Source organism: Prinia subflava, chromosome 3 (assembly GCF_021018805.1).
Source record: "Prinia subflava isolate CZ2003 ecotype Zambia chromosome 3, Cam_Psub_1.2, whole genome shotgun sequence".
In the NCBI taxonomy this organism is placed as follows: Eukaryota; Metazoa; Chordata; class Aves; order Passeriformes; family Cisticolidae; genus Prinia; species Prinia subflava.
This window is the reverse complement of record NC_086249.1, coordinates 91,146,175-91,162,879: the sequence shown is the minus strand read 5'-3', so window position 1 is coordinate 91,162,879 and position 16,705 is coordinate 91,146,175.

Below are 16,705 nucleotides of genomic sequence, written 5' to 3'. Positions count from 1 at the left end.
GTCCTGGGCAAAGGTGTATTGCTCAAATTCAAAAAGCCCTTGCTTGTAGCTTCTCTGGATCATCTGTGAAATTCAGCATTCTATGCTACAAAGAGAGAAAACACTATAGCTGCCACAGCAGCTATTAGCCTAACCCTGTATTATCAGTTAAATTAATACTGAGAAAAACCTTCATGCTCAGGAGGAAGCAAGTAGCATGCAGTTGGCAAGGCAGCTATATTAAACCAGATACCAATCTCAGCAGAACCAGAATTAATTAGGAGTAATTGAAATCTACTTCTGCACTGAAGAGAGTAATTTTTAAAATGAATATATATTTTCTTATCTTTATGCTCTAACCTTTAAGATTATGATCACATTTTTAAATGTTACTTTGGTTTGATAACTGAAAATTATATCTGATGATAGATGTCACAGTATTAGGATTATTCTGGATAAAACATCTTCCAAAAAAAAAAGTTTGAGTTTAAGAAGTGCCTCACAATGAGGAAATATCACAAGCAAGAAGCCTAGAGGATTTTATTTCTAGCCTTTTATGGGCACAGAGGCTGAGAAGTGAAAGGTAAAATAAGTTCCTTAATTTTCAGCCACATTTGCTAAATAGTGGTGGCATTTACCAGATTATCTGCAATGTGCTAGATGCGGCCTTACCCTGCACAAATATGCATAACACAGATATATGCAGTCTGCTCTGACTTCTAAGGGTATGCTGATTTTTTTAACCCTATTTCTCAATACAGCTTGCTTCTACCTCCACAGTATTAAAATATCACCCAGAAAAAAAATTATCTGTTCTTTTGCAACATTTTTACACATCTGTGCAAACTTAAGTAACTGTGTAGCCAATGAGGCAAGAATAAGGCCCCTGGCTGCTGGAGGGAATTCTGCTCTGTAATTGAATCAGCCCGTGTGGATCTCAGCTCTCAAACCAGATGAAATGCAGACTGCTGTGTTTACGTACGGTCGTGCTGACTGTGTTGGTTTCCTCACGAGTAAAGATAGCTATCAACGTGCTGCACTAATGACAGGGCTGGTCTGTAACAAAATTCCTCACAGTAAGGAACAGTCATATGCTAAGGGAAAAGGGAATACAGAGGGGGAAAAAAGCTCTGCTGCTTCCTTTTTTTCAATACTGCTCAAGATATTAATTGCAGAACATGAAGCACCTAAAAATATCTGGATATTGATTTCCTCTCAGTGCTGATGTTATCAGTTGTGCTCATTTCTCTCCAGTGTATCTTTTTACCCAATTCTATTGGTCTTTTACTTCTGCTACTTAACAGCAAAAGCTGAGCATGTTACTGCCTCCCAGTAATAGTTGGTAAACAGATGCTTTTCAAAGCAACAGCTGCACTTTCACAAAAACTTTAATTTTCTTTTACAATTTTACAATGAGATGAAGCAGCTGGAATGCTTTGGAGACAAAGGAGCTCATGAATAATTCACTTGACACCCAAAGGTGAAGTATGAGTGCATTCTGAAGTATGGGTGTTTTCACTAAATAAAATTGCCTCCTGTCAAGGGCAGTGAGACGGTTGGGGGAGGAAGGCAATGTTTCCATTTGAGACCCCAGAGAATGATGGTTCATCGTTCACCCTCCTGAACACCCTCCTGAGTGTTCCTGAGGGGTGCCTGGGGTTCCCCCAGAGCCAGCTCAGTAGGGCCAGCATCCTGGGGTGGTTCTGCACCTTATCTGTGGGTTGCAAGCACCTGCTGGAGCATGGTTTTGTTAGGATCCAGCCAGATCCTTGGCATTCTTCCCCACACATACCCAAGGCACAGCAAAAACTGCAGGCACTCAACATCCTTGTACTGTCTCACTGGCAGCATCATAAGAGATGCCACTTTGGTTAATTGCTGCAGAGCAGGAGTGCCAATTTGGCTCTGGCTAGTGCAGGATGTGGATGGGAGCATGGAGTCTTTCTCTGTTGGTAGAGACGGCTGCAGGGATCTCAAGCAAGGTTAGAGCCTGCAGCTCTCAAAATACCTGCCTGCTCAGATCCAGTAACATCTCACCTTTCAAGCAAGCCCCTAAAGCTCACACAGCATGTAAGTATAATTGCTGGTGTGTGTGAGGGAGCAGGCAAATGTCTTAATCAGGTAGTAAACACTGCATTTAATAAATTGCACAGACAGAAAAGCTGGGACAGGGCTTACAGCAAAGAAGACCCTGAATTATCACCAGAAGAGGCACAGGCCTTCAGTTAGGGTCTCTCAAGAGGGAGGTATGTGGAGGAAGCCATATCAAGGTATTTAAAATGTTTTGGGGAGCTGTTCTAGAAATAACAGTGAACTACCTCCTTCCAACCAAGGAAACTGCAAGCAAGACTGGAATAAAACAGAGTGAGAATTTGCAGGCTAGTTCTTCTGAGGGATTCCATGTGTGCACAACTACTACTACAGAATTAGGAATCTTTGTTAATGTTAGTGTATTAGTCACTAGAAAGTTGAATATGCTAACGCAGGAAAAGGCACTGTTACTCCACACATCATTTGAGAATAATCTTGTGTCAATAGAGTCCCTTGGGCAGAGGATGTAAAATCCATGTTAACAAATACGTTCTGATTTCCAGTCACTCCTACATAGAGAGCTTGACCAGTAGAGGTGCAGAGGATGTGTCCATACTGCCATCAGTGTGTGACTGCAGCCTGCAGGGACGCTCCAGAGTGAATTTATGGGCAGGTGGTTTGGAGAAAGATGCTGCAGCATCAAGGGGGCCAGCACACCGAATGTTTACCTGAGTTTTAAAATAGGCTTTGGAGCCTTTATTGACCTATGTGTATTATTCCCTATAGTCTCTTTAGCTAGTCTCAACCTACCTTCAGTACATCTACTTAGGTTATACCTCTGTCTTTGCCTTAGGGAAGAGATGCCATGGGATTTGTGACCCGACCATGATCCCACAGCTGGTGAAGGAGAGGTGAATAGTCTGACTTTAGCATCACTAAAAATCTCTCACTAAGTATTTTTTTTCAAATTTCCACTCTCAACTGTGTATATTTGTGAATATTGCAAACAGCTGCAGCCTTCTAGACAAAACTACTGTATTAAAAAGATAAAGTTACTGTCTACCCTAGCTAGATACAAGAAGCAGAGCTGATCACACTGGGAAGCTTTTGACCAGCTTTAATGAGAGCTCTTCTACTTGCAGGTACTTTTTGATGACAGTGCATCACTGCTGTTCTGAGTCAGCCTGAGTTTGGTGCACTGTGAAGAATTTTGCTCACAGTGATTCAGCTGCAGTGCTGTTAGCAGCATTAACATGGATGGTGCTGCCAGCAGAAACCTCAGGAGCAAGGATAACTGGCGTGATACCGAGAGCAATACAAAGCTGTTGACAAATACAGCTCTTAGTACCACTGACTGTGCTAAGCAAGGATGGAAAGCCTCCTGCAGTTTGCTTGGTACAAGCACAAGTGCAAAGTCATTCCTTGGGCTTTCAGATTGTCTGGCTGAACCAAGGAACGCTATGGGAGGCTGCTGAGTGATGCTGTCTGGCTATGATCCCGTGCTAAAAATACAGTGCAAGATAACTGCTAGTCTTTTCAGAGTTTTCTTCCTCAGTTTTCTGTGACTTTTATGCTGTGCATATATGGCACTGAATGGGAAACAGAGCACTTAATTTTTTTCACTGAACCTCAAAGCTTCTTTGGTCTGGTACCTTTTTTGCTCCTAGCTGCATGTCTGTGAAGATGTTTCAAGGCCCTAGCAATTACAATTTATCACATCCTAGGGAAAACATTATACATGCCTTTAACTCTCATAGAGGACAACTAACAATTTATGGTACAAAAACATAACACCTGTTAAATTTTAGAATCAGTGAACTTCTAATCTTTCATTCTTCATGCAGATTTTCTAATTCAGTATTTTGAAAGCTGCATTTCAAGGCAAAAATCTCCTTTTCCATATGGTGGCAAAGAGAAACTTTTCCTCAAACTATCTCCTGAGTGACTAAAGGCCATACTTCCAGACTGGAAGTAAGTGAGCATCGTATCTATACTGAACACTCTTATCACCATTTCCAAGGGGTCTGTAAAGGATGACAAAAAGCTGTGGTACAGAAATTACTGTGATGGCAGATGGGAATTCCAAGGTTTGTGTGGTTTTTCATTTCAGAGACAGTTGCAGTGATTTAAGATGCTGCCAGTCCTTACTCTTCTCACTGCCCAGACCCATTACATTTTCCAAATCTTACAAGTAACATTTATGTGATTCTAAGACAATATCATGTGAAATCTAGCAGCTCAGGATTAACTGCCTCTCACAGTAATTTGAATTCTGTTACTAAACTACTAGCTTTCACAGTAAAGTGGCTGAAGGACCATTTTGCTCTACTGATTCCAAAAGGGAAGACATTGAAAATGTGGTTGTGTTCACTTTTGGCAGGAGGACAACAAAGAGTTGTTCAATAACAATTTATATTGTTGCAGCTATTTCTTTACTGAATGTGTTTCAAAGACCTAAGCTACAATTTTGCAAAACCAAAGGGAATAAATGCAGAGTTAAAATCTGAGCTGATCACCAAGTTAGTTACTGCACAAACATTTTTTAAGTGCTGTGTAATTTTAGTGACTACTAATTTCTTGCAAGCCACTTAAATAAATCTAATAAAAGAAACCAAACCTTTCTAAGAATCATAAAAGAAAAACTACTCCCTTTGGCTCCATAGTCCTCATTACTTGGCTATATGCATTTGTTGAGACAGAGCTCCACTAGACTGATTCAAGCCAGGATAACTAATTCCAGATTGCAGATGACAAAACATTTTCCATCAGGCTGTCTTTAAGAGATAAATCTTTATATTGGAAATTCCTGTCTTGTGACAAAAGTTTATTGCAATTTGAACTGAATACTCTTTATTTTCAGAGACAACGAATGTCAGTTTGAAATGGTCAATAACCTGCAATAGCTGAAAAAGTGTCAAACCCTAGTGTGCCTAATCTTAGGAGAAAATAATGAAGTATAGATTTTAAAAGGTCTTTATCAAAATTTCTTCATGTGCACTGAAAATGGAGAACTTGGGAAAATGTACAAAAGGTTTCATTTTATTCTGCAGCTGCAGCATATCTGCATCTCTGAATACATGCAGCAAGAAGAAACAGCTTGAAATATGTATTTGCAAGGCTTACATTAGTCACTATTAAAATGTTTTTGTACCCTAAGTGACTTTCAGAAAGAACTGAGTTTGAATGCTTGGTTTGAGGGGATGAGGAGTTTCAGTTTTGACAATAAAAATATTATTTCTTCATATAAGCTTTGTATTTTCATATAAGCTGAGAGACATCCACCCACCTTTCTCTTTGGGATATTAGGAGGAATACTGGTTAGAAAGCAGGAGTTGTAGCCTCCAGTCAAAGGCAGGTATCCAGGCATGTATAAAGATGTTCAGTTGACTTCACTGCAGAGTGATAATTAGTCACACTCAGATGGTGTCCCTTGAAGTAATGCACTTGAGAGTAAATCTGGCATGCAGCTCAAAGTTTTCTGGGGCCATAACCTTGGATCCTCAGCCAAGTATGCTCAGATGTATTGTAAGTTTCTTTACAGCAAAAGGTGGAAAAACTTTTGCCATCACAGTGTATAAAGCTAGGTAACAGGAATACTAGAATTGGTCTGGGTTGAAATCCTCAACAGCAGTGGAAGAAACAACGAAGGAAAGCAGCAAAGCTGCAGCACAGTGGAAGAGCCATTCCCCTCCCTGTTACCTCAGCATTGAGACAGACCATAGCCATAAAGATATGTGAAATGAAGGGGCAAACAGAACAGGCAGCAGTCTTATTGAATATTTATGGAGGATAAAATAAACAAGGTTGTTCAGCAAAAATATTGTCCCATAATAACAGTTGATGCCTAGAGAGTTTAAAAACCTGTCTAAACCCATTTGTTCCTCTCCCATAGAGAGGAACCCAAGAGATATAGTGAGGACCTGAAAGCTATTTGCTGCTGCCTTCTGTGGCATACAGGTGATCCTGACAAAACTGGTCAGGCATGCACGTCTTAATGCTTGCAAGTATGTGGGCATGAGAGTGTGAGTGGGTAAAATCAACTTACTTAGGGAATTGTAAATTAAAATCATGTTCTGCCTGCCTACGGTTTTGTACTTCTTTTGTTGCACTAACAACCTATGAGGACTATGTATCTCCAGTTGTGTAATACTTTGCTGTGGACTTGCTGTTGTCTTGAACTGAATGGATCAGAAATGCTGACTCTGTTCTCACAACACTTCCTTCAGAAATTTCAGGTTTGGGTAATTGTAGGCAAATGGAGTTTTCCAATACATACAGCAAGTCAAACTTAGTTAATGGTTTTGAAAGTGAAATCAGACAAGCTTGGGTAGAAATATATGGCATGATTGCTTATGCAGAGAAAGAACTGGCTCTGGTAACTCTGCTAAACTCTTGCAAATCAGTATCCGGAACTGGTGTGGTCAGTGCAGATGCTATTATCATACAGCCGTGTAGAGCAAAATGGCCCAGAAATTATCTCACAGTTCACCCTTCAGCAAACAAACAGGACATCACAAGAAACAGCATGTTTTAGCTATAAGAGATGTGTTTTTTCCACATTCCTTTGCTTGTTCTTTTCATATCTGCTTCATTTTTTGGGGGGAGAAAAGGACAGTTTTGGTGGAAAGCAATGTGCACATGCACACAAACCCAGATATTTCCTGTCTTCAAAAAAATCTAGAAATATAGCCAATAGCCCACTTGCACAGAACTCCACAGCACAAGCTGGTGTAAAGCTTAGATATGGCTTCACCCCGCTGATGGCACAGATATATGGTGCTTCTAGCCCCACTTTCCCATGAGAAAATTAGTTTGCAGAATTCTGTAAGCCCTCTGTGTATTTCAGCATTACTTTATGCAATAAGCCAAACGCTAGTTGCTATGCAGTATATTCATTAATTTTCATGAAGTGCCTTCTTTTGCTTTTCTCTTTGCTTGGCAGCAATACCTGTGCCAAAAAAGGTTTGTTTTTTGTCCTCTTTTAAGACAAATTCTCTTTGCTAGTAAGAATTTCTGAAGTGATCAAATATGATCCTGTTAGCAGAAAGGGTCAAAGACCCATTGGTAGTCTGTCTTATGCTGAAAGATCACCTAATAGGCATTATCAAGGTCCTGATGCATTCTAAACACAAAGAAATGAGGATCCTGAATAAAACTTTGACCTCCTGTGCGGCACCAACTCCCAAACCAGCTTTGTTACCTAACACTTGCAAGATTTCAGTGGCAGCAGCTGATTTCTCACTTTCCTTTCAGACAGTAGCTACTCTGGCACTTCTTCAGGCTTCCTGTACGCTGCTGTTATCCGAGAAAAAAGAGGGGCAAGCTGATGTCTGAAAAAAACCCAGGCATCATGGCGTATTATTACATGCTGCCCTACCCCACTCAGAACAGGTCTGTACACAGACTTGATTTTGCATTGTTATGTGAACAACACATAAATGCCATTATTAGTTACTTAGAAAAATGCTACTTAAATACAATTTATTTCAAGGATTCTGTTATATTAAAATAGCATTATTGTCTTCATGGCGCACTTTTGAGTCTTAAGAATGAATTACAAGTGTGATCCAACTCTTGTAACAGGGGTTTTAGTATTCTTTTTTCCCTTCTTGGGAGATGGGTTCTGTGCTTTCAATTTTGGCATTCCTTTTTTCTCCTTGCTACTAAATGCCCATGTTGCTACTTATTTGTATTGTATTACAAAAGCTTTGTTAAGTAATTGTGCCTGGGATTTGTGGTGAAAGGGGGGGAAAATTTATTATCCTTAATTCTTGTAGCAGTTCAGTCCCAATGAAACTGGGATTCTTCTGTGACCACCATCTCCTACATACAGAAGCCTTAAGAGACACAAATGCCTCATTACAGGAGAGGCTGTGTGTAGCTCTACCAGTCCAAGGAAAAGTCTGAGGGAAGAACCAGGATTTACTTCTCTGGGGTCCTCCTTTACCCTGTGGTTGATTGTGAGAATGTGCTACATTACCCCTTAATAACCTGTGGGAAATTCTTCCCTCCCTTTTCTCTAAGTGTATGGAGACTGGGGAGTGTTTCCACATTTCAGCCCACCTCAACTTCTTGTGTTCCACAGATTACCAGAATATTTCTCTTTGGAACTCTTCTGTGGGATCTGAAAGCATGCTAGGCCTTAATAAAACACATACAATATCAACAGTATGTTGCCCCTAGATATTTCCACTGCTGAGCCAAGTAAGCGGAGAGAAGAGACTGATGAATGCCTCCATGGCCACACATGGGAAAGAGGAAAAAGCGTTTCCAAATGTTCTGTTAAAACCTGTAACATATAAAACTCTCACATTTCCAGTCAAAATCCCCTGAGACAGAATTTCTGACCTTCACTATCTTTAACTGTGTGTTTCCATATGTGCCACTGCCAAAATGCTGAGTAGACATTTGAGATTTACCTTCAGTACATCATTTTAGCTTAAAAGATACTCACTGTGAATCCAGAAACTTTGTGCTGAAATTGGTGCAATTTCACTGCAAATACTAAGCAGAGCACATAATGCTACCTAAGCAAATGCACTGAGGCATTACAGATGATCGGACACCAACATGATTAAGAAATATATGCAAAAAGCACTTGAAAGTCTACCAAAAAGCTATATTCCTTTCAACAAAAAATATCAAAGAAACAAGATACTTTATGTGTAACACTAGCAAATAGTACCATGGAATTGAAGTGGATCCGTAGAGTAAAACAATTGTTTTTGAGTACCTTGACTCCATATATATAAAAATATATTTGATGGGCTGTTAATAACTTTAGATTCTCTTTTTTCTGGTCCTGTACATTAAAACCCTCAGATGGATGGCAGGTGGAACATATTTCTGGTTTAGTTTCTCTCAAGAAGGATTCAGTGACCAGTGCTCTGTGACCAGTCTGCAGTGTAAACCAAAGTGCTCTAAGTGGAGACAGTCACAAGGTTTGCTTCAAAGTTCATGCCTGGTCCAAACTAAAATTTCATTGTTAACCCCATAAGACTTGCAGTCAGGGTTATGAAACAACTCATTTGAGAGGCAACCAAAATAAAAACAAAAAAATCCAACCTGAACCTATCTGAAAAATTAGCTATCCCTTTTTCTTACTTGCTTGTTTCATCCAGGCACAGCTCTCCCTTGAGCATTCACAAAGCCACGTTGTGTCTCTTTCAAATTCAAATTTCAATTCTCTTTCTATATTTTCTTTACTGCCAGGGAAGTTGCAACCATGAGCACTGCTTATTTTGTGCACCAACAATTGCCACCTTGCACTGCCCCGTCTTCCTGTATCTAGAATCCTTGAGAAAGATCTTCAGGTCAATACTTGGCATCTCCCTTTGGTGTCTGCAGAGCGCTGACAGAATGAGGTGCTGCCCTGTGCCTGTGGTGTGGAGATGTTACAGTAACACATAACTAATAACAGAGCCATTCTGACATCCAACCTACTGCATCTCCGGCACTCCTCCGAACAAGAAACGAGGTTATTCACGCCCTCCTTAACTTCCCATGTGCAATGATTTTTAAAGTAACAAAGAGCCAGAAATTACTTTTCACACAGAAATACGTTATCATGTAGTCTATACTTGTTTCCCTAAGCTTCAGCAAAACACAGGTCCTTCCTCAGAAACAGGGCAGAGGTGCTATGTTAAAAGTTATCACTGCTCTACTCTTCCCCCACTGCACCTCACAGCAGAGAATCACAGAAAAACAAAACGATAAAGCCAAATGTTAGCGTTCTGGGCATGAGGCTAGAAACCTGATCTAGTATTAGCAGTCAGCAGTTCTGATTTCCTAAATTACTTTGGCCAAGTTGCTTAGGCCCTGTTTACCTTAGATTTCCAGCTGTATGGAGAATATAGTTCAAATATGAAAGCTTAGATTTTTCTAAAGCCCCTACTGCTAGGGATTTCCTCAGTTGATGGATGTTCAGCCTCAGATACCTTTTAAAGAGGCTCTCTGCAGTATCTCAAATCACAAGATGCTTTTAAAATTCATGTTTTATTTAATTTGATCCAGTTGTGCTGCCTCTCAGCAAAGCAGCAATTTTGTTAGACCCTTTTCCTTTAAAAAAAACTCTTTGAAGAATATTGTATGCCAAATAAGCATGTCAAATAAGGCCTCAACAGTGTCCCATGGCAATGTGAGTTCCTATACTTGTATTTAGCTCAGTTGTCTCCCACTGAAGTACTAATTATATATCCTGCTTATACCAGTAACTAAGTAGGAATTTTAAAGCTTTCCTCTCATGTCAGCAAATGAAAGCATGTGAATGGATTTTTCACCTTCTTTCTCAGGTTCCACATCTGCAGAAGACAGACAAGTGCCAGAGAGACAATACTTCCAGCTGGGTGGTTCACAGAACTGAACACTCCAGACTTGGCAGTGAACCAGCAGTAGAGTGCTCCAACTATTGACTTGGACGGCTCGTGGTGCAGTCTCACAACTGGTGCAAACTCATCTGAAACCAGAACCTGAATGAACCATCCCTGCTCTTGCCCCTGGCCATATCCTCCCCCTGGTGTCAGGTTTAAAACCAGGAAGACATGCAATGAGTCTGCTCAGCCTGATCATCTGGCTGCAAATCAACTCTGCAAAAACACCAAAAGTCAGCTACCCTGGGGATCTGATTCAGCTCCCCACTGACCTCGTGAATGTTAACACTAGGCAGAGCAGAAGAGGGGTGTGCAAGAGGGGAGACCAGCTAATATTATTATGGTCTTAGACTGGCTTAAACTGTTCATAAAAATATCCTCTGAAACCTTGAGCAAAATCATTAGCAGCATTGAACTGGTGCACAGCGAATATAAGAATGTGTTAAGTACTGGCATGATAGGGCCGTGCCACTACCCCTTTTTCTTCCATTTCTGAACTGTGGCTATACACTTAAGCTGAGTCACCACTGGGAGTAACTAGCAGAAAAAGCAGCAAAATTTATTTGCTTGGGCACCCACCAACTTTAGAACTGACTGCAGAAAGGTAAACGGGCACCAACCTGGTCTCAGCAGATCTGTCTGCCTGTTCCTTCTTCCCTTACATGATGTCCACCCTGTGAATCCATAGTTCCTCTGGCCCCAGCCTTCCCCTCCCAACATAAAAAGCTGCACAGATGTCTGACATCACACCTGTCCATTAATGCACACTCTGTGCAGGACTGTGGTTCTTGGTATTTCAAACCCTTGGAAAGAAGACAGTATAAAAATCAAGATTTCTAGAGCTTCCAAAGGCTGTATTTGAGGGTGTTCTGCCATAATGACTGAGTAAAGCAAACAGCATAAACAAAAATCTTCATTACCACAGAAACAGGATCAGTGAGCAGAAACAGCTTGGCATGGTTCCTGTCTCAGTGGATTCACCTTGGAGATATCCTGAACCTTGAAGATAATGCTGTTATTGATTGCTTCAAATCTCAGAAGAGTGAAGAATACAGAAAGAAACCATCTGGTGACCTCAGAGAGGTCTCTGAAAAAGAAGGCTAGACAGCTCAGGTGGGGAGAGACATTCCTGAAGATTAGAAGGCAAGATTGGAGATCACTTTCTTTCACTGAATACTTGCAGAGGTTTTTAAGCCCTAGAGTGGAGGTTGAACAGGAAACAGATTATAATAAACAACTCCCTTTCACCTTCTTTGGCATGAAAGGCTGAGACTTTCCTGTGCTTCAGCACATCATTGAGAGCAGCAGTTTGCCTCGACTCCTTTCCATATAACTGAAAACAGCAGTGTCTGGATTACAGTCTCCTCTGATTCCTGTGACCCAGACACAGACTTGGAACTACCCAACTCATGCTCCCCAAGTTCCTACAAGATCACAGAGAGGGAGGCAACAAGCAACAAGGAACTCCATAAAGCCAAGTGCTGGAAGCTTCAGAAGTCAGCATTCTCCTTCCATTTAATTGAAAATCTCCCTGTTGGCATTAACTTAAGCAATTGTACTTCTAGGAAAATAGATTGTTTGTTGTAAAAATTTGCATATCTGCTATATCTATCAAAAAGCCGAACTATTTTCTGCTGAGCAAAATATTCTTTGCCATTTCTTTTAATATCCCTGTAGGTCTGCAACTCCACACATGGGCAATAACCTGTCTAGGCCAGAGGATGCAGAGCTACAGCAGACTACACAATGAAAACACATTGGAAATATACAGTATGCAAAACAGCACATATTGCAGCACTGTTTCATAAGATTACCTGTTAAAAACTAATCACGTATTCCCCTGCTCTTCTGTAATTCAACCACTTTCAGTACGCTGTGCAAAATTAATAAAAGTGTACCAAACCAGTTATATAAACATTGATATCTATTTCTCAAATAATCTACCTGCTATTTTACATGGAATTATTTTTTAAAAAGGTGTAGAAAATGCTAAACAAATATCACAGAGCACAGAAATAGTCCAGCAAGCCCAGTTGTTGAGGGAATATTGCCATGTTCACAGAAGCAACAAAAAAAAGTGTTCAACAGGGTTGGATTAGTTGTAGCTCAGTGCAGTGCTAGTTGGGAGGTGAAGGAGGAACTTGCTATATGAGAACAAGCTTAGTTTGTACCTTACAGAATAAACACATTCCACGTCAAAGGTAAAACACTCTATATTCCTGAATACTGAAGGAATCCACAAGACTGCTATAGTATTTCCTCTCATTTGCAGCTTGAAATTCAATAAAATCTGCAGCAGTTAGCTGAAAGTGTGACAAACAGTGCTACTTCTCCAAACCCTGCAGCTCATGAGTTCCCACTACAGCATCCCAACGGTGGGAACAATGCCACTAGAAGGTGCAAGAGGAGTGTTTGTCCACAACGCTGGATATAATCCCAGTGAGTCATGCTTTCCCATAAATGCTCTTTATTCAATGCAAAGCAAAAGCTGTCATTTGCTCATGGCTGTGCAGCACACAGATGTTGCACATCAGGATAAAACACAGTCACAACCATTCTGAACTGAACTATCAGAGACGCGCTGTCATTACACAAATCCCAACCTGCATGTCACAGAGAACATGTCCACAACACGGCTGCAGCTCAAGATCCTTTTTGACAGAAGGGTATTGGTTAGGTGTGATTGATACTGGGGAAGATGATAATTGCTGGGTAAATAAAAAGAAATATTGGATGAGCAGTGCGGAAAATAAATATGGTCAGATTTCAAGAAATTTGGACTGAATGTTTGCATCAATTAAAATGAAGTGTGATTTTCTTATCTATATGTTTTAAGAAAATGATGCTTTATTCCAAACAAGCTACTAAGATTATGCTATGACAGCAAATATATTAGAGTGTAATAGCTGTTGAGACTGGTATTTTACTTTTCCAATAGGAAATTTTGAGGTTTTGTGCAAGCTTGTTCTACCCTACAGAATTTTCTGACTGAGATGGTCATTCACAGTAATACCTACACCTACTTGCTGAGTTATGCTAAGAACATCCATCACTTCTGCATAATGTATTAGAGACAGAAACAACAGCAAGCCAGCTAATTCTTTGCAGAATAATAAATCAGCATACATGTCTTCAAGCTAAAATTAACAAGTGCATATAATTCTTCATAAATATATCTGCAATTTAAAGCATGATGCAGCACATACAACTGAGGATGCAGGAGATGGTGGTTTTTTACTGGAATGAAGATGGAGCATTTGATGCTTAGGTTTGAAAGAAGCTTAATAAAAATGAAGCTTATGATTCAAGTCACTCTTTCACTTCAGAACTAATTTATGGTGCATTTTACACATACTGCAAATGATGAACAACAGCCTTGGGTAATTGCTTTTCTTACAAAGTGTGGGAGTCAAAGAATATGTTTTAGATGTGTGGCCACAGATATGATCACGCCAATGAATTGCAAATAACCAACATAAGAGTCGATGATGTGCTGTCTTTGATAGATGTAGTGTTATAAATTGTGTCTTCCATGATAAATCTCAATGGGAGAAGAGCACTTAATAACAGGATTTTTGGTGCACAGGTTTATATGACAAAAATACGTGGTTGTGTGCAAGTGTAATTGTTAACAAGGAGAAGAGAACTGTGCTGGTCATTTACCAACTATTTTGACATCTAGATGTAACAGGTTTTGTTCACCAAAGGTAGTACTAGTTCTGGAACCTATTACAATCCAACTTGATTTCCAGATCCTAAGCAGAGTCAGCAAAAATTTGTGGAGGGTTGGGGAGCAATTCTTCACTTATAGTTCAGCCAAGCCCTACATGACATCATTGAAGAATAATTTTGTCCATCATTTTTCAAAACTAATTCGCATTTTCCCTGTCATATTCCAGGTAAGCTGTGGCCACAAATACTGCTGTTTACAGCAAAATCACAAAGAGCATCACAGCCAAATGCTTAGACGTGCTTCATCGTTCAAGGGGCCACATAATCACTCTTCTGGGAGAGCTAGGAAGCCTGACAGAGATTTCCTTTATCCATTATCTGAAGTTTAAGAGATCAATGCTCTGTAACAACACACAGGCTCTGAAAGGTTCAGACTTCACTCAGAAAATGTTTTAGGAAGGCCTCAGCACTTCGTAGGAGTAGACACATACTTGGCAGCAAACACCAAAGCTTCGAGTAAGCAGTGCCAAAGGGAAGCTGGTGCCACATCTGGCAGGACAAGGCCCTGTGTCTGTGTTAACTTGTGCACTCCTATGGAGCCGACTACTGAACAGCTTTCATGCAGTTTAACAGGATTCTCATTTTAAATAAGTAAGCCATGCATAGGTATAATTCCACTCTGCAGGTTAAGGAAAAGATAAATATATACTTACTTAACTTCACCTAAAGATTTCTGGTTTTTAACACTCTGGTCAGAAAAGCAATGGTTTATTAGGGAAAGCTTCCAGCCGAAGAAGCTGGCTGCCTTCCTCAATCTTATTCCCTGATTCCCATGCTACAACCTTTGGCTGCTGTTACCAGCCTCAGAGACTCCTGCCTTTGCTAGACATAAACATTTTCCAGGACTGGATTCCTTGTTTGTAAAACTGGTGTCCTGACCCTTGAAGGCTCAGTCTATGAAGTGTGTCCTCACAGAGGGGAAATTAAAATTAAATGCCAGCTATTATTTGGCTGTTTCCCTCTCACTCCTGCCACTATCTATAGCTGAGCACCGTGAGATCCACTTCAGAGTGGATTTCCTTCCCTTCTGGGACTCCATAAGGCATATGAGCCTTAGTGATACAGGATTCATCTCTGTGAGTTTAACACTGAAGCAAGGATTCATACTAAGAGTGTAAGTCACAACACGTGCTATTTGGAGCCAAAAGGTTCCTTTGAATCTTTAAGGGCATTTGGGAGAATCTAACCTGATTCTTAACTGCCTCTATTTCCATTATTGTTCTGGAAAGTGTTATTAGCTGCCAGAAAAATCTACCCTGGTTAAGGCAATCACTATTCATTTAAACTGAATTAAAAGCAGTAAAATTAAATCAAAGAATCATAGAATGGTTTGAGTTGGAAGGGACCTTAAAGATCATGTAGTTACAATGCCTCTGACCAGGGCAGGGACCCCTTCCACTAGACCAGGTTGCTCAGACCTCCATCCAGCTGGCCTTAAACAATCTTTAGTCTACTGATAGCTGAAAGGAGAGAGCAGGGCTGGGCAGGCAGGGTGGTAAGGCTTTATGTTTGATTTGGATGGTGGTAAGGCCTTACGTTTGACTTGTGCACGGCTGCTCAAACAAAGCCACTTGCCAGGGTATGAGACACCACCACTGACCCCATTAGAGAGCAATAGAATTTAAAACTCTGGTAACACTGTCTGATCCTGTGCGTCTGCCAGGTCGGTAATGCAGTTCGGTGCCTTCCATGCCAAAACTGCAACTAAAAAATAGTTCAAACATATATTTCTTCTAGAAGATTAAGCAATCTTCAGCACCATTGCATTGAAAAAACAGTAACTATTTAGCTGTGGCCACTGTAACCATTTTTACTTACAGGTTTACTTACCTGGTCTATTGGAAGGCATCCCTGCCCAACGGGGTAGTTGGAACGAGCTGATCTCTAAGGACCCTTCCAACCCAAATCAGTCCACGATTCAATGATTCTATCATTTCTGGTTACGAAGGGGAATTACTCTCCAAGTTTTCAATGTGATTTAGGGCTCCTTGGGTAAGCCATAGTTAACAGAGCTGTCCTCGGTGGCGCTGCTTTACCCACAGCCCCACCTCGCGGCCACAGCGCACCCCACCCGCCTCCGCCTTTTCCCAGCCGCCTCCGCCCTCCCCCGGCCCCGCCTCGCCTTCCCCCGGCCCCGCCTCGCCTTCCCCCGGCCCCGCCTCGCCTTCCCCGGCCCCGCCTCGCCTTCCCCGGCCCCGCCTCGCCTTCCCCCGGCCCCGCCTCGCCTTCCCCCGGCCCCGCCTCGCCTTCCCCGGCCCCGCCTCGCCTTCCCCGGCCCCGCCTCGCCTCCCCCGGCCCCGCCTCGCCTTCCCCGGCCCCGCCTCGCCTTCCCCGGCCCCGCCTCGCCTTCCCCGGCCCCGCCTCGCCTTCCCCGGCCCCGCCTCGCCTTCCCCCGGCCCCGCCTCGCCTTCCCCCGGCCCCGCCTCGCCTTCCCCGGCCCCGCCTCGCCTTCCCCGGCCCCGCCTCGCCTTCCCCGGCCCCGCCTCGCCTTCCCCCGGCCCCGCCTCGCCTTCCCCGGCCCCGCCTCGCCTTCCCCGGCCCCGCCTCGCCTTCACCCGGCCCCGCCTCGCCCTCCTCCGGCCCCGCCTCGCCTT